We start from the raw sequence: 17,945 nt of genomic DNA, 5'->3' as shown, positions 1-17,945 counted from the left end.
TGAGCCTGAAATCCTGACTGGCTGATCCCTTTAAACCTTCTCCTGAGATCCCTACTTCACTGAAACCTGCCTTCTGCCAGTTTGGTTCACTTCATGGGATATCAATGTGAATTGGATGTGGCAGAGGCTCTGGACCATGGTGACATCCAACTACAGTGTGAAATGTTATGCTCCCAAACTAGCTATACTCCCACCAAGCTTTCCAGTGCAGCTACAAAACTGGCATTCACCTGACAAAATGAAGAACTGGCCAAGTATATCCAGCGTACACAAAGTGGCCAACTTCAATCCAGTTAAATATCAGCTGCTGTCAACTTCTGATCACCAGAAAAATAATAGGAGCAGTTATTTACAGTGCTTTCAAGCACCATCTACTCGGCAACCTGTTTTAATTATCCTCAACTTGGGTTCTGTGTCTGGACCTCATTATTATTTTGTTTTAAAAAAAAGCTGAATTCCAGAGGTTAGATGACAGGAGCTGCTGTTGATATCCAAGTATCTGAGATTGGCATCAAAGAGGTCCAGTTACAGGAGCTGAGGTAAGTAAGTGCAGGGACTTTGTAGCTGGAGTGTAGGGAATGAATGTTTAGTGTGGTGGATTAGGTATCAATCAATCATCTTGGTGCTTCAATTGTGATCTCTCGATTAGATAGAGTCATGAGCAGGGACATTCATGGACGATTGCACAGTGTTAAGTTTTAATTGCAGTACTTCTCATTATGCAGCAGTCAGTGCACAAATGCAGCACAACCTGACGAATAAATAGGCTAAGGCTGATAATTAACAGTTAACAATTAATATTTACACTTTGCAACACACAAGTGTCAGGCATGACTGTCCAACCACTTCCCTTTTCCATTGAAAGGCATTACTTTAGTGGATCTCTTGCCAACAACATCCTGGACCTGTCACATAAATACTGTGAATAAATGAGCAGGAAATAGGCTCTGAGATGAGTAACTTGCTTCCAGGCTCCAATGTACAAGGCACATAAGGAGTGTGATGGAATGCTTTCCACTTGCCTGGATGACCGCAGCTTCAATTACATTGAAAGAGCTTGACATCATCCAGGGGAATAAAAAAAAGTCTGCTTGATCAGTGGCCTGTCTTTCACAGACATTTACTCCCTCCTCCACCAGTGTATCGTGGCTGCAGTGTGTACCTACAAGATGCATTGCAGCAAGCCACCAAGGCTTCGTCAGCAGCATCTCCCAAACCTGCAATCTCATGTCCTTCCAGGACAAGGGTTGCAGGCATATGGGAACATAAGCCACTCAAATTTCCTTTTACATCATAGATTATCCTCACCCATACTGCCACTGCTTTCGCATTAAAAGGGCAAAATTCCTGAGGTTTCCTGCCAAACAGCAATGTCAGTACACCTTCATCACATGGACTGCAGCAGTTCAAGTGGACTGCTTACCACCATCTTTTCAAGCACAATCCAGGCAATATATCCTAGTTTTTGCTTGTGATTCCCACATCCCAGAATGGACAAAGGTATTAAGCATTTGTACAGCATAACTGAGATGTACAGGGAAATAGCTTTTACCCAACACAACAATATAATTTTACTTTTAGTTCAGAAGAGGATTTTTCTGACTAAATCAATGAATCTGCATTGTAATGTTTTGTTTTCAAACATATTGTACCATCTTAATGGCCTCTGAGTGAGGTTGCTATTTTAGTGCCAATATGCAATTAGATTTTGTGACCACACCAGGAAATTACAACCATTTTTGCTTTTAACATCAGTGGAACTGATAGAAGTGAGGTTGGGGGTGGAAATCACACCACTGCAAATGCTGCCGGTCAGGTTTCACAAACCTTGCAACCTTACTGCAAACCACCCCCAATGCTTACCACCTGCGCAATCTCCAAAATCACTGAAAACTCCTGCAATCATCAGTCCAACATTAATAGGATCACTGAATCTCCTCAGCCAAATGCACTCAATCCACAATTTTTAATGACATATACTGACTCAATTGCACCCTGCCTCAAGCCCCCAATTTTTCTCATGTAAATAGTTCCATACATTTCAGCATCAGCCAGGATTCAACCTTTTTATACATAAATCCGCAATAGGGGCTCGGAGCATTTAAGAATCCTGTTTAAGGCAATAAGACTGCTTGACCATTTACAGGCCCATCTGAATAATGTATCAGTGGGGCCTCAGGCACTGAGGGAGCAGCTGAAGTATTTTCTTCTTCCTTCAGGATTGAGTATGACTTACTACCACTCCAGTTTCATGGGTTCTGAGTTGGATAATGAAGCCAATGGGGGAACCACAGACTCTTCCACAGATGGAACCAGTAGTGGCTGAAATGGTGGGCCAGTGGGTACTTTGTAAGGTGGTCTGCTCTTTCTGCCACTTACACAAGACTTTTGTCTGCTCCTGATGCCCAGCTTCAAGGTTCTCAATACCATTACAAATTACAGACAACTTTGAGCTGTCATGGGCCAGAGATTTCCAGGAATCAGTGGGGATAATGCATTTTGTCAAAGCTTTGAGCACATCCTTCAATTACCTACAGTCCTTTGTTTCTCCTTCAATTATTTTTTCTGCCAACCTAATAATGTTCCCATTGCAGAGCCTGGAAAACAGCATTTGTTTTGGGTGTCTGGTGCAGTGAAGTTGCAAGGCTGCCAACAACATGGCCTGCTCAAGATAGCTAACTGAGTGTAACTAGGGCCTCAATATCCTCTTAACCTTTAACTACAGCTTCCCCATTTCTCAGGTGCAAATCAGGTTTCTACAAGTTCAATTTCTTACTTGATACCTCATGAATATAAATGTTAATAATACTAGCTTTCATAATCCACCATGTTTTTGAACATTAAAACTTTACAGTATCATGAAAAAATGGACTGGTGTTATATCCACTTCATAACCATTCTTATTCTTTTTAAGAGAGAATAGTAAGTTTAATTGCTCCATAAATAAACTAAAAATAAAAAAAATGTCAAAAAATTAAAAGTTTAGCATTTACAAAGAGTAATAAGGAGATAAAACAAAAAGCAGGTTCTCAATCTACTTACATAGGTAAGAAAATAGTAGATATTAATATACTGAACTGAAATGCAAATGCATTCTTTCATCAATTACAGTATACACCCCCTGTTATGGAGCAGTTGCATTCCTAGAAAACCATGTTCGTATCATGATTTTACATAATGCGAACCCTTGACAAAAATTGACAAAATGTATTGTTTCATTTGCATTTTCTGTTTATTTAGTTATTTTTTCCCACATAAATTCCTTTAGACTGAATTTTTATTCTGTATCTCAAACTTTTGGTGGTGACTTTGAATTCCATAAGGACAAATTTCTGTTACCTGAACTGCCGTAAGGTGGAGGTACACTGTACAGTATTGGTTTTATATACATCAAGATCAGTAAATAATGTTATTTTCACCTTAAATACAAAATGCAGCAACTGTAATGATATGGGTGGACTTACAAATGGGCACCAGCAATTTTGCAAAGACTCAACTTTGTTTCTTCGCAGAAGTCCTTAAGCTACCAGTGGCATCTTCCACTATCCATTTGTACGCAGGCTACCCTTGCCTAGCACGGTTGAATTCATCAAAGAATTCGATAGGGTAGTGTAAACTTCTGCAGCCTTCCTAGCTCTAAACCTGGTAAATCTGCTCATTAATCCCATACCAGATTAAACTTGGCACAAGTACATCAGTCCATTTGAAATCAATGGGAAGAAACAGCTGCCAGCAGACTTTTCATTTGATTTTATTTAGTTAGCTTAAATTGTCTTTAGTTGTCTTTAAGAGTCAAAGTCAGAGTTTATTGTCATATGCACAAGTACATGTATGCATAGGTGCAATGAAAAACTTACTTGCAGCAGCGTCACAGGCACATGGCATCATATAAGCAGCATTCACAAGAAAAACATAAATTAAACATAAATTATACAAAATTTTTACAAGAAAAAACACAATTAAAACAGAAAAAAACAAAGTCCATTTTAGTGCCAAGTGATCGGTCACAATGGTGCTAAACTGTAGTGGTGATTAGGGTTTTGCCAGTTGGTTCAAAAACCGTATGGTTGAAGGGAAGTAGCTGTTCTTGAACCTGGTGGTGTGGAACTTCAGGCTTCTGTACCTCCTGCCCGATGGTAGCTGCAAAAAGATGGCATAGCCCGGATTGTGCAGATCTTTGATGATGGATGTTGTCTTCTGGAGGCGGCACCTGCTGTAGATACTACCAATGGCGGGGAGGGATGTGCCCATGATGTGTTGGGCAGAGTCCACTACTTTCTGCAGCTTCTTACATTCCTGTGCATTCGAATTGCCGTACCAGACCATGATGCAACCCGTCAGGATACTTTCAACAGTACCTCTGTGGAAGTTTGTTAGAGTGTTTGGTGACAAGCCAAACCTCCTTAACCTCCTAAGAAAGTAAAGACACTGGTGCCCTTTCATTATGATTGCAGCTATGTGCTGAGCCCAGGACAGGTCATCTGATATGTTAATGCCCAAGAACTTAAAGCTGCTGACTCTCTCTACCACCAATCCCCCAATGTAGACGGGTGCATGTTTGCCCTCCTTCCCTTCCTGAAGTCAACAATCAGCTCTTTAGTTTTCCTGATGTTGAGTGAGAGGTTGTTGTTGTGGCACCACTCAACCGGGTGTCCTATCTTGCTCCAGTAAGCTGACTCGTCACCACCTGTGATTTGTCCAACAACAGTAGTGTCATCGGCAAATTTGAAGATGGCATTGGAGCTGTGCTTAGCCATATGGTCATGTGTGTATAGAGAGTAGACCAGGGGACTAAGCATGCAGCCTTGAGGTGCACCTGTGTTGATGATCAGCGAGGAGGAGATGTTGTAACCAATCCTCACTGATTGAGGTCTGCAAATGAGGAAGTCGAGTATCCATTTGCAGAGGGAGGTACAGAGGCCCAGGTCTTGAAGCTTGATAATGAGTTTGGATGGGATGATTGTGTTCAATGCTGAGCTGTAGTCAATGAACACAGCTTGACATATGAGTTCCTATTGTCCAGATGATCCAAAGCAGAGTGAAGGGTGAGAGAAATCGCATCTGTTGTTGACCTGTTATGGCGGTAGGCAAATTGGTGCGGATCCTGGTCACTTCTGAGGCAAGAGTTGATTTGCTGCGCCATGACCAACCTCTTGAAGCACTTCTTTACTGTTGATGTAAGCGCTAGCAGACGGTAATCATTGAGGCAGGTCATCACAGTCTTCTTGAGCACTGGTACATAGATGCATTTTTGAAGCAGGTGGGAACTTCAGACTGCAGAACTGAAAGGTGGGATATGTCTGTAAATTCTCAAGCCAGTTGGTCATGTGAATGTGGGGCCTCACTAGCTGTCAATGCCTTTGGGTAAGTGCAGCTGGCCACTTACACTGGGAGAGGCATCGTGCTGCAGTACAGTACATCTGGGACCATGCCACAAGAAACAATACAGTCCATGGGCAAGCAGCTGAGGATCTCGAAGCACCAAAGATCTGGTTAATCCTGAATTGGAATTACAATTAAAAGATGAATTTTTGATTATTTTTTATTCGTCAGTGTTAAAGCTTTATTCCTCACGTGAAAGGTCAATGTACTAAGCACTATTATCTAACCATAAACAGTAAAACTCAAACTGGCAGTTATGGGACTTATTGGCACCAGACTAGCAGTACTGGATATTACGCTTATTAATACCCCAACATACTGTTACTTCACTTTTTTTAATGTTACACAGTCAATTTTTTAGTGAACCTGTTGAGGTGATGTATTTTTGAAAGCAGGGTGATGCATTTTTGGAAGCTAAATAGGGTAGGACATACACAGTAAATGATAGGGCACTAAAGAATGTTGATGAACAGATAGACCTTGGGGTCCAAGTCCATTGTTCCCTGAGCTGGAAAAACAGGTAGATAGGGTGGTGAAGAAGGCACTTAGAGTATTGTGTGCAGTTCTGATCACCACACAATAGGAAGGATGTGATTGCATTGGAGAGAGAGCAGAGGAGATTCATCAGGATGTTGCCTGGATTGAAGGACTTTAGTTATGGGGAGAGACTGGATAGGCTGGAGCAACACATGAAAAGCTGGAGGAACTCAGTGGGTCAGGCAGCGTCTATGGAGGGAAATGGACAGTCAACGTTTTGGGTCGAGATCCTTCATCAGGACTGGAAAGAAAGTGGGGAAGTGGCCAGTATAAAAAGGTGAGGGAAAGGGGTGGAGCAAGAGTTAGGTGGATCCAGGTGAGGGGGTGATAAGCAGGTGAGGGAGGGGGAGAGTGGGAATGATGTAAGAAGCTGGGTGGTAGGCTTGTTTTCCCTGGAGCAAAGGAGGATGAGGGGTGTCTGAAAGAAGTATATAAGGTTATGAGAGCACATAGAGGTTAGATAGTCAAAATCTTTTTCCCATGGTAGGGTTATCAAAAACAAGAGGGCATAGCTTTAAGATACATGGTAAGAAATTTAAAATGGAGCTGAGGGTAATTTTTTCACACAGAGAGATTCTGGAATGCACTGCCAGAGGAGATGGTGCTATCAAATACAATTACTACATTTAAGAGGCATTAAATGAGACACTTGAATACGAAAGGCATCGAAAGACACAGTCCTAATGCGGGCAAATGGGATTAGTGTAGATGGAAAGTGTCATGGACTTGGTGGACTGAAGGGCCCATTTCTGTGCTGTACAACTCTAAGACTATGACTCTATGTCAGGGAACATGAGGCCAAGTGAGTTTCAGCTTGAAAATTTCATTCTATATGTTTCAGCTTGCTGCACAAGTTGATAGGGTCGTTAAGAAGGTGTAGGGCGTGTTGGCCTTCATTAGTCAGGGAATTAAGTTCAAGAGCCATGAGGTAATGTTGCAGCTGTATAAAACCCTGGATAGACCACACAGAACATTGTGTTCAGTTCTGGTTGCCTCAATATAGGAAGGATGCTGAAGCTTTAGAAAGGGTGAAGAGGTGATTTACCAGGATGCTACCTAGATTGGAGAGCATGTCTTATGAGGATAGGTTGAGCGAGCTGGGGCTTTTCTCTTTGGAGTGAAGGAGGATAAGAGGTGACCTGATAAGAGGTAATACAAGATGATAAGAGTGGAGAGCCAGAGACTTTTTCCCAAGGTGGAAATAGCTGACATAAGGGGGCATAATTTTAAGGTGATTGGAGGAGAGTACAGGGGGGATATCAGAGGTAAGGTTTTTACACAGACAGTGGTGGGTATGTGGAACACGCTGCCAGAGGTGCTGGTAGAGGCAGATACATTAGGGACATTTAAGAGACTCTTAGATAGGCACATGGATGATGGAAAAATGGAGGGGCTTGTGCGTGAGGATGGTTAGATTGATCTTAGGGCAGGTTAAAAAATTGGCACAACATTGTGCGCCAAAGGGCCTGTACTGTGCTGTAATGTTCTATGTTCTAAAACCTGGCTCTGGCTGCAAACCTACCCATGTTCCTCACTCCATATTTTCTGATCCCAGCTCTAGCTGCACACCCAGCCCATACTCTAGAACCTGGCCCTGACTGCACACCCAGCTCACACCCTGGAGTAACAAGTGAGCCAAATGTCAAAAGAACCAAGATTTCAGAACTGCATACCAGATTATCAGGGTTTAGCTGTAATGCCACTTACTTTCTCCACCTTCCAACCCTCTGTTAATGTTGAACCGAGAATAGCAACCCATATCTGTGACAGTAGCCTATGGACATTTATTCTCCCATTCTTTTTTTTATGCTCCTTTTGTCTGAGCAAGTATCAAGTACCTCTTTTCCAGATCAGCAAATAGATCACAAATAGGATCATCCAAAAATGTTTGAAATCAAAGATAAAATATCTCTACAATCTTGCCTCGCACATCACCCTTAAACTTTCCCCCTCTGGCCTTAAACCTATGCCCTCTGGTATTGCCCTTCTTAACTAAAGGAACAACATTGGCTACACTCCAATTCTCTGGAACCTCACCTGTGGCTGGAGAGATATTTGTCAAGGCCCCAGCAATCTCATCTCTTGCCTCTCCTAATAACCTGGGATAGATCCCATCAGGCCCTGGGGACTTATCCACCTTAATGCTCTTCAACAGACCTTCTCCTCCTTGATCTCAGCATGCCCTAGAATATCAGCATAACCCTCACTGATCTCACTCTCCTCCATGCCCTTCTTGGTGAATATTCATGTGAAGTGTTCATTTAGTATCTCACCCACATCCTCTGGCTCCAGGCATAAACTTCCTCCTTTAAACTTGGGTGGTCCTACTCTCTCCCTAGCTATCCTCTTGTTTTTAGCTTTTGGCTCCATTTATGGACTAAGGCTGGGGCGAGGTCTGGAGCTGAATGAACCTGAAAAAAACCCAAATGGGCATCAGTAAGCAGGTTATGGGAGAACATTGTTGCTTTAAAGCACTATCAACATCTTCTGTTATGTTATTCAACTACTAGGAGAACTAAAGAATTCCAACATCCTTGGAAGTCACCATCACAGGTCACCCAGTAGAAACGTAGAAAAACCACAGCACAATTCAGGGTCTTCGGTCCACAAAGCTGTGCCGAAAATGTCCCTACCTAGAAATTACTAGGCTTACCCATAGCCCTCTATTTTATTCAGCTCCATGTACCTATCTAACAGTCTCTTGAAAGACCCTATCGTATCCGCCTCCACCACTGTTTCCAGCAGCCCATTCCATGCACTCATCACTCTCTGAGTAAAAAACTTACCCCCCGACATCTCCTCTATATCTACTCCCCAGCATCTTAAACCTATGTCCTCTTGTGGCCACCATTTCAGCCCTGGGGAAAAGCCTCTGACTATCTACCCGATCAATACCTCTCATCATCTTATACACCTCTATCAGGTCCCCCCTCATCCTCCGTCTCTCCAAGGAGAAAAGGCCGAGTTCCCTCAACCTGCTTTCATAAGGCATGCTCCGCATTCCAGGTAGCATCCTTGTAAATCTCCTCTGTATCCTCTCTATGGCTTCCACATCTTTCCTGTAGTGAGGCGACCAACTGAGCACAATACTCCAAGTGGGGTCTGACCAGGGACCTATATAGCTGCAACAATACCTCTCGGCTCCTAAATTCAATTCCCCGATTGATGAAGGACAAAACACCATATGCCTTCTCAACCACAGAGTCAACCTGCACAGCCGCTTTGAGCGTCCTATGGACTCGGACCCCAAGATCCCTCTGATCCTCCACACTGCCAAGAGTCCTACCATTAATATTATATTCCGCCAACATATTTGACCTACCAAAATGAACCACTTCACACTTACCTGGGTTGAACTGCATCTGCCACTTCTCAGCCCAACTTTGCATCCTATCTATGTCCCTCTGTAACCTCTGACAGCCCTCCAAACTATCCACAACACCACCAACCTTCGTGTCATCCGCAAACTTACTAACCCACCCCTCCACTTCCTCATCCAGGTCGTTTATAAAAATCACAGAGTAAGGGTCCCAGTACAGATCCCTGAGATACACATCCCCAAGTGTTCCAGACAAAACAATGCAAGTTTTCTTAACCTCTCCTTAAAGCTAAAACTCTCCATTCCAGGTTATATCCTGGTGGACCTCTTCTGCACCCTCCCCACAGGCTCCACATCCTTCCTTTTGTGGGGCAACCAGAACTGTTCACAATATTTCAAATGTGGCCTAACCAAAGTTTTATACAAGTGCAACATGATTTCCCAACTTTTATAATCAATGCCCCGACTGATGAAGGCAAGCACGATGTACGACTTCTTTACCACCCTATCCACTTGTGTTGCCACTTTCAGGAACCTATGGAATTGCTCTGTACATCAATGTTCCTAAGGGCCCTGCCATTTACTGTATGCAAAAAGCATAGGATATCATAATTGGTAGAATAATTGTCAGTATAAGGACATGTTTTGTTACCCAGAGAGAAAATGAGGTTTGGAACTCATTGCTTGAAAAAGTGGTAGGGGCACAAACCCTCATCATATTTATGAAGTATTAGATGTGAACTCAAAGAGCTGTGCTAGGATATGGACCTGGTGCTGGAAGCAGGAATTAGGCTGGGTACCTCTTTCATGACCAAACAGGCATGATGGCCAAATAGCCTTCTTCTACACCGTAACATTCCTTTTATAATATGATTTGTCTAGAAAGATTCTCTATGCTATATTCTTATAGCAAAAACTAGCTTTGACATACTTATAATTCATTATAATTACAGTCAATATAAAGAAGAAAACTTTAAACTTCATTAGATTTCAGAACCCAAGTTATGAATTCATCATTGAATCATAGGGGTAAGTTTTCCTTTGTCAATCATATGCCTCTCCACCTGTACACCACTTTCAGGGATTTATGGATTTGTACCCAATAGTCCCTCTGTTCATTTACTATGCATTTTGTCCCTCCCAAAATGCATTCCTCACAGTTGTCAGGATTAAATTCCATCTGCTATTGCTCCATCCAACTTTCTAGCTAATCTATATAATGCTGTAGCCTTTGACACAGGATCTTCAATTTCTACCTGTTCTTGCAATCATGGCATTTTTGTAGCTAGTCCAGTTGAATACCCTGTCAATACTGACACCTAGAATGTTGATGATGGGGGCTTTGTGATCCTAATGCCATTAAGTGTCAAGCATAGGTGGTTAGACTTGTCCTTGTTTGAAATCATCATTGTCTTACACTTTTGTGTCAGAAATGTACCTGACTGTTTTCTAAGTACTGCAGCAGGCATTTGCTGATGAATTGCAAATAGAACTGAACATTGCACAATCATCAATGAACATCCCCACTTCTGACCTCATGATGAAGCACATAAAGATAGTTCGGCCAGGACACGGTCCTGAGGAATTCTTGTGTGCTATCCTGGGACTGGGATGATTGACCTCTAATAATCACAATCACCTTCCTTTTTGTGAGGTGCAACCGCCACCTTTGAAGTGTTTTTCCTCGTGCTGCCAAATGGATTCTTGATTCAAGGGGTCCTTGATTACCACACTCAATCATATGCACCTTCATTTTAAGGGCAGTCACTCTCACCTTGCCTCTGGATTTTAGCTTTTGGCTCCATGTATGGACTAAGGCTAGGGCGAGGTCTGGAGCTGAATGAACCTGAAAAAAACCCAAACGGGCATCAGTAAGCAGGTTATGGGAGAATAAGGAGAACTAAAGAATTACAATATCCTTTGAAGTCACCATCAAGATATTACAGGGAGGAAGATAAGAAAGTAAGAGAAGAGAGTTGTTTGGGGACAGGAAGATGGAAGGTGGAAAAAGGGTCAGATCAGGGAGTAACAAGAGTGAAGACAATGGAGTAGGAAACGTAGAGTTGAAAAGCAGAAATGGGGTTGAATCTCATGGGGCTGAATTTTTTTGTTGTGGTTGATTGATGGCGGGAGTAATAAGGTGAGTATGAAATGATTTAGGTGTAATTGTGCTGAGGGCCTATTTTCATCTAAAGGGTGAAGCAACTTTTATTGCTGTTAAGAGCAGAGATTATTCTCATTTGAGGAAGATTATAGAGGGCAGGTTTTCAGGTTAGCAATGGTGACAAGTGGGCAGGATAGTATAGATCAGTGGACAGGCTGTGATTCCTTTTGTGTAGGAAGGAAAGAGGGAATAATGCCCTGGTTGTAGTGGCAGAGAAAAAAATTAGATTTCCACTTGAAAGAGGTAGATATGGTTCAAATTCTGTCTCAGTTGTTGAGGGGAGTAGATTGCTGCTTAATGCCACATGGTTAATTTCCAATGAGTAGGAAGTGGAACACTAGCAGCTTTTTACTGGTGATCTGCGTGCACTTTGCTATGTTCTTTCATACAAGGTCTTTGAATGCGGGTATCTTTTGCTTTGTCCTCTCATAAGCAAATCTAGAATCATCACTGAAATTAAAAGGATCGCTAATCCAATCCCAGATCTGATCTGAAATATAAACAGAGAGCGCAATTCCCCAGAACACAATGTTTTGTACCCCAAGATGCAAGAGCAAAGGCTGGTGTCCTGTTCATTAAAAACTTTCATATTATGTGAGCTGTGAATCAGTTTTGTAGTATTCTTGTCTCTCGGTTAAGAGAGTGTAATTTCAAGTCCCAATCCAGAGATTTGAGCACAAAAGTCTCAGCAGATATTCAATAAAGTACCAAGAAAATGCTGTGGTGTTGGACAAGATGATAAACCACAGTTCATTATTCCTGTTTGAGGAGGATGTAGAAGATCCCGTGCCATTATTTTGTAAAGGAGCAGGATTGATATCAGTGTTCAAAAGCTATACTGTTCAGAAAATAAAATTAACAAATCTAAAGTGATTATGTATCTTATGTATTCATAACAATTTTCTCATATAATGGGTTATGAGAAATACGGAGTATACAAGAGAGAGTGTTATAGATAGGAGTTTCAGGGAGGTGGTCACACCAAAGGTTCAGTCACATCAATGGGTGATTGCCAGCAGGGGCAGACAGGTAGTTTCCTGTGGCTGTTCGCCTTTCAAATAAGTATACTATTCCAGGGTACATCTTTCTGGAGAAAATGACAGCAGCAGCCAGATCAGTGGCACCGCGACTGTCTGCTGTACAGCTGGGTAAATCAAATACGAAGCAAGTAATAGTGATAGGTGTCAATTTAGTCAATGGCACAGACAGGTGTTTCTGTGGCCATAAGTGAGACTCCAGGATAGTGTGTTGCCTCCCTAGTGCCAGGGTCAAGGATATCTCTGAGTGGGCACAGGACGTTCTGAAAGGGGAGGGTGAGCACACAGAGGTCAGAGTCCATATTGGTACTCACGACATAGACAGAAGGAGAGATGAAGTCCTGCAAGGAGAATTTCGGGAATATGGCAGAAAGTTAAAAAGGACCTCTTGGGCTGTAACCTCAGGATTACTTCCTGCACCACATGCTAGCGAGGCAAGAAATAGAAAAGGTAGTACAATTAAAATGCGTGGCTGATGTTCTGGTGCAGGGGGGAGGGCTTTATGTGCATGGATTATTGGGGTCTCCTCCAGGGCAATGGGACTTGTACAAGATGGGCGGGTTGCACCTCAACAGGAGGGTCACCAATATCCTCAGAGGGAGGTTTGCTTTTGCTACACAGGAGGATTTAAACAAGGTCCCTCATGGTCAGCTGAGCCAGAAGATTAAGGCACATGGGATCCAAGGAGACACAGTAGATTGGATTCAAAATTGGCTTGGCCATAGAAGGCAGAGAGTAGTGGTGTAGAGGGTGTTATTCTGACTGGAGATCTGTGATCAGTGCTGGGGCCTTGGTTCTTTGTGACATATATATAAATGACTTGGATGAAAATGTAGGTGGATTGATTAGTAAGTTTGCAGACAACAGAAAAACAGAAGAGTTGTAGACAGTGACGAAGGTTGTCGAAGGATTTTGCAGGATATAGACTAGTTAGAAATAAGGGCAGAGAAATGGCAAATGGAGCTTAATCCAGACAAGTGTGGTGAGGTGATATATTTTGGGAGACCAAATGCAAGAGGAAAGTATCTATGTTCTATGCTACACATTAGATGGCAGGACAGTGCAGAACATTGATGCACAGAGGAATCTTAGGCTGCAAGTCCATGGCTCCCTGGAAGTAGCAAATCAAATAGATAGGGTGGTTAAGAAGGCTTACAACATGTTTGCTTTTATCAGTTGGGGCATAGAGTATAGAAGTCGGGAAATCATGCTACAGCAGTATAAAACTTTTGTTAGGTCACATTTGGAGTATTGTGTGCAGTTCTGGTTGCCCCATTACAGGAAAGATGTGGAGAGTTTGGAGAGGGTGCAGAAGAGGTTCATCATGATGTTGCCTGGATTAGAGATTATTAGCTAAAAGGAGAAGTTGGATAAATATGAATTGTTTTCTCTGGAGCGTCAGAGGCTGAGGGGTGACCTGGTAGAAATATATAAAATTATGAGAGGCATAGATAGGGTAGGTAATCAGAGTCTTCCTCCCAGGGGAGCAATCTCAAATACTTGAGGAAATAGATTTAAGGTGATAGGGGGAAGTTTAAAGGAGATTTACCAGGCAAGTTTTTTTTTATACAGACAGTGGTAGATGCCTGGAACACACTACCAGGTAAGTGGTGGAAGCAGATACAATAGCGACCTTTAAGAGGCATTAGACAGACACATGAATAGGCAGGAAATGGAGGGATATAGACCACATGCAGGCAGATGTGCAGTTTGGCATCATGGTCGGCACAGACATGAGCCTAACAGCCTGTTCCTGTGCTGTACTGTTCTATGTTCAAAATTGGAGTGCATTGCATCAGTTTTGCAATTGTAAATCTATACAGATATCAAGGTTAAGTTCATGGGGTCCTTTTTTTAGGCATGTCCGATATATAAATGCTTATTAAATGTGTCAATGATCATTGCCTGTTGAATGATACAATTTCAAATTTAATTCCAAATGAGACATTAAGCCTAGTTCTGTCTGAATACATCAGTTATCCTCATCAATTTACTGTTCTCTTTTAGCTCATAAGTCACAGTTACCATCACTCTGTCCCCACAATTCATTCAGAACTTCTGGTTCATAACAGAGAACTACTGTGATAAGGTCAAATTTCTCACCACATCATTCTATTCTAACTCAGCAGCCAGAATTTGCAGTATCTCACTGTTGATCTTTGAACAAAAGATTGCACTTATCTCACAGTTTCCCTGGTGACAACTTGAGAAATAAATGCCCGCTCCAACAGCTTTAGTAAGGCACTTTGTGGTGACAGGGCCTTCCAGTGTGGTTTGAATATGAAAGATAGATTTTCTATCACTTTGCACCATGCTTCCTCTATTGCACACAAGTATTTGAAAGAAAGCACCCGATCGCAACCAAAGTTCTTCAAAAGCTGACTCATTAGTTTTTAAGTGGAAAGTTAAGCAATCAATTGACGTTCATCAAAATTCTAGAAACACAAGATGAAATGAATAGACAGTTAAATGCTTTTTGATGATGTTGCTCAATATACAGGGAGAACTTCCTGCTTTTCTGCAACAATCTACTTGCACAGTTGGACAGAGCCTCAATGTTGCAAATCAAAAAGATTGTACATCCGGCAATGCACCACTCCTTCTGCACCACAAATTCCATGAAAATGATAAATAATCAACAGGGATAGAAGTAGAAATATCTATTCAAACCATTTACTCATTAAAACAAATTAGTAACAAAGCTTTGCCAGCTGCAACATGTTGGCTGTATGAGTTTGGTTGAAGTCTGCTCTGGGCAATGCATTTCACCAATGCAACTGTCAAAATAGACCAGTGTTACTTGAGATCTTTATGGAATGTGGCAGTAACAGAGTACAGCACATAATAAATCCATATTTATTTTGCTAGACATAATAACCTGTTCTATATTCTGGGTCTGCAATATATTCACAAGCCATTTACATGGTTCTGACATCTAATCAGTGGTGATATTAAAATGTTGCTGAATACTGCTTAAAATCTGATCTAGATGGCTATCACAGTTTCTTCACAGTAACCTGTACTTCATCTACACAATTTTGGTTCAGAAATAATTAGGGAAAGATTTGATATCAAATACTGGCAACGATAAAACAAAGCACTGCTGCCCTTATTAGATCAATTACTAAATTTACTATTTCTGCCAGTTGTTGGTAGCTACTTGCTGTAAAGAATCTACATTATTGTGTGGATTATATTTACACCATGTGTGGCAAGGTGGAGATCTGCAGTTCAGTAATTCAGTATATACAGTTTGACTATTGACATTGTATTGAGTTGCAGTGGAGCTGGAAATCCAGCAAGCCATTCAAATTATCTGACACAGATCAAGGGGACTACTCTCCTTATTTACTTTGAAACATTCCTAATTTTCTTTGGGAATATCAGAGGTCTTTGAGATAATGAAGCCAATGACTTTTTAATCTGCTTTGTGAGCAAATCAGAAAAATTAGCTCTCTGAAAATTCCTCTTTGACAGCCAGAATAGTTCATTTTCAGTTTTGGTATCCTTCAAAGTTGTCAATGATCTTCAATGTTCAGCACTTTCGCAAATCAAATAGTTTAACTTATTAAGTCCTCACCAAAAACAAATTTCACAATAATGGACAAAAATTTCTGACTACTTGAGAGAAATATTAAAGCAATTGTTATGTTTATACTTGTATATACTGACATTAAATAAAAAGCATTAGAAACCAAATGAAAATGAAAACCAAAAGTGAACATGTTAATCTTTATTTGCCCTTCCTTGATAATCAATTTAAATAGTGTTTCAGTTAGCCCAAGCTTCATATATTCAATGAATGTTACAAATTCAGTTAAAATTGTTCTTTAATAGCCAAGGATTTGCTGTGAGAAACAGCAATGAGTCAATTAAAGGTCACTGTCATTACAAAAGAAATCTGACACAAACTTCTTATGTATACAAGCAGTTATTCCCTGCTGCTCCAAAGGGTACATTGTTTTGCAGCCTTCTCTCATGTAATCTGCAGACATCAAGGAACTGACAAGAAGTTAAGGGATCAACAAACTATTCACACCATTAAAAAAGCCTTTAGATGGTATGTTTTGTTGCATGAGGTGCAATTGAGTTTATAATGTCAAACTAAGTCATATTAATCCTTTAAGCACATGAAGAAATATGTAAGCAAGGATGAGGCTTTGCTTAACTAGGGGGACAATATAAGTCAGCAAAAAGAATGTTTTGATTTGGGAGATGCATGGCAGGGTTTTAGATGACCTCAAGGTAACGGAGGAAAGAAGGTGTAAAGAGACCAGGAGTGCTTTGAAGTAGGCATGTCTCAAAATAACAAAGGCAAATGCAATGGTTTTGACAGCAAAGAAGCCAAGTCGAAAATTCAGCTGAGCAATGTCACAAGGGTAGAAATAAAGGATCTTGGTGATAGCATGGATTTATGGCTGGAACCTCATCTCTGAATCAAATATGACACCAAGGTTCTGAACAGTCCAATTCAGTTTCAGAACAATACCAGAGAGAAAGATAGAGTTGGTGGTATGAAAATGGAGTTTGTGGTGGAAACTGAAGCTAATACTTTTACTGTATACTGCAAGGATTTTACGCACTACTTGATAATTTGGTGGGGGAAAATGGCCTTCCATGAAATGGTAAATTGTATTATGATTCTCTGGGTGTTTGTAAAGCCTCTGCAAGAAGGCTGCTAAATGCACAGAAGTTACATCAATCAACATGAAATGCACATTTGACATGCTGCTGCATTACCTTGCATATGTAATGAGGAAAATTTGTTGGCTTTTCACAAAGGAGCAGAGCTTAATGCAAGGGTGAAGGCCTGTTACAGCATTAATTAAAGTGTCTGTCCTAACCTGATCTGCCATTGGGAAGTACACAATAAAATAAGCCATGGAATTCTCAGGTATATTCCCAATAATCTTTAGTGTCACAGTAAGGTCTTCTTTCTCAGGGGAGGGGTTAACCCCATGTGCCCACCTCTGAAGGCACAAGTTTTGATCATCTGTCAGAGATCTGTGATGCAGCCATCCAGTACTCCCTCATTCGAAGACAAAATTCTCCTAGTTTGCCTTAGTGCTTGAAGTCTCACCACAGCATGAGATCAAATTGTAAAGTTTCCACTTCTCATGTGACTTAGTATGCAACACACATTTTCCTGCATGTAATTGGAAAGAATCTCAAGATTTGCAAAATTTACACAGCAGATGCAAAACATGTAATGCATTCAAGAGAATCAATCCCCAATGACATTACTGGAAATTGGTGCAGGACCCCTAATGTTCTGAATTTACTGACCAATCTGCATATAAATAATAATGCACATCATTAGCACACTTATATTTTTCCAGAAACATTCAGAAATTACAATGAAATTATATTCCAATGGATGAAATTTTGAATGAAATTCTAACTTCATTAGGTTAATCGAACAATATTTTATGACAGTCAATTGCTCAAAAGACATGCAGTTATTGTGATGTACGTGTTTCCTGATAACATTGAAGGTCGTTCAGCT

General features: G+C 41.2%; 1 protein-coding gene across 1 annotated transcript in view; it reads right to left on the bottom strand.

Moving 5' to 3' along the window:
* LOC127570143 (neuronal PAS domain-containing protein 3) overlaps positions 1-17,945 on the bottom strand; it is an 886,300-nt gene that overhangs the window by 462,622 nt on the left and 405,733 nt on the right. The gene's annotated exons all lie outside the window — the stretch shown is intronic.

The sequence above is a fragment of the Pristis pectinata genome, chromosome 1 (genome assembly GCF_009764475.1).
Source record: "Pristis pectinata isolate sPriPec2 chromosome 1, sPriPec2.1.pri, whole genome shotgun sequence".
NCBI classification, from domain to species: Eukaryota; Metazoa; Chordata; class Chondrichthyes; order Rhinopristiformes; family Pristidae; genus Pristis; species Pristis pectinata.
The sequence above is the reverse complement of the archived record's forward strand: the minus strand, read 5'-3'. Positions and strand labels throughout refer to the sequence as shown.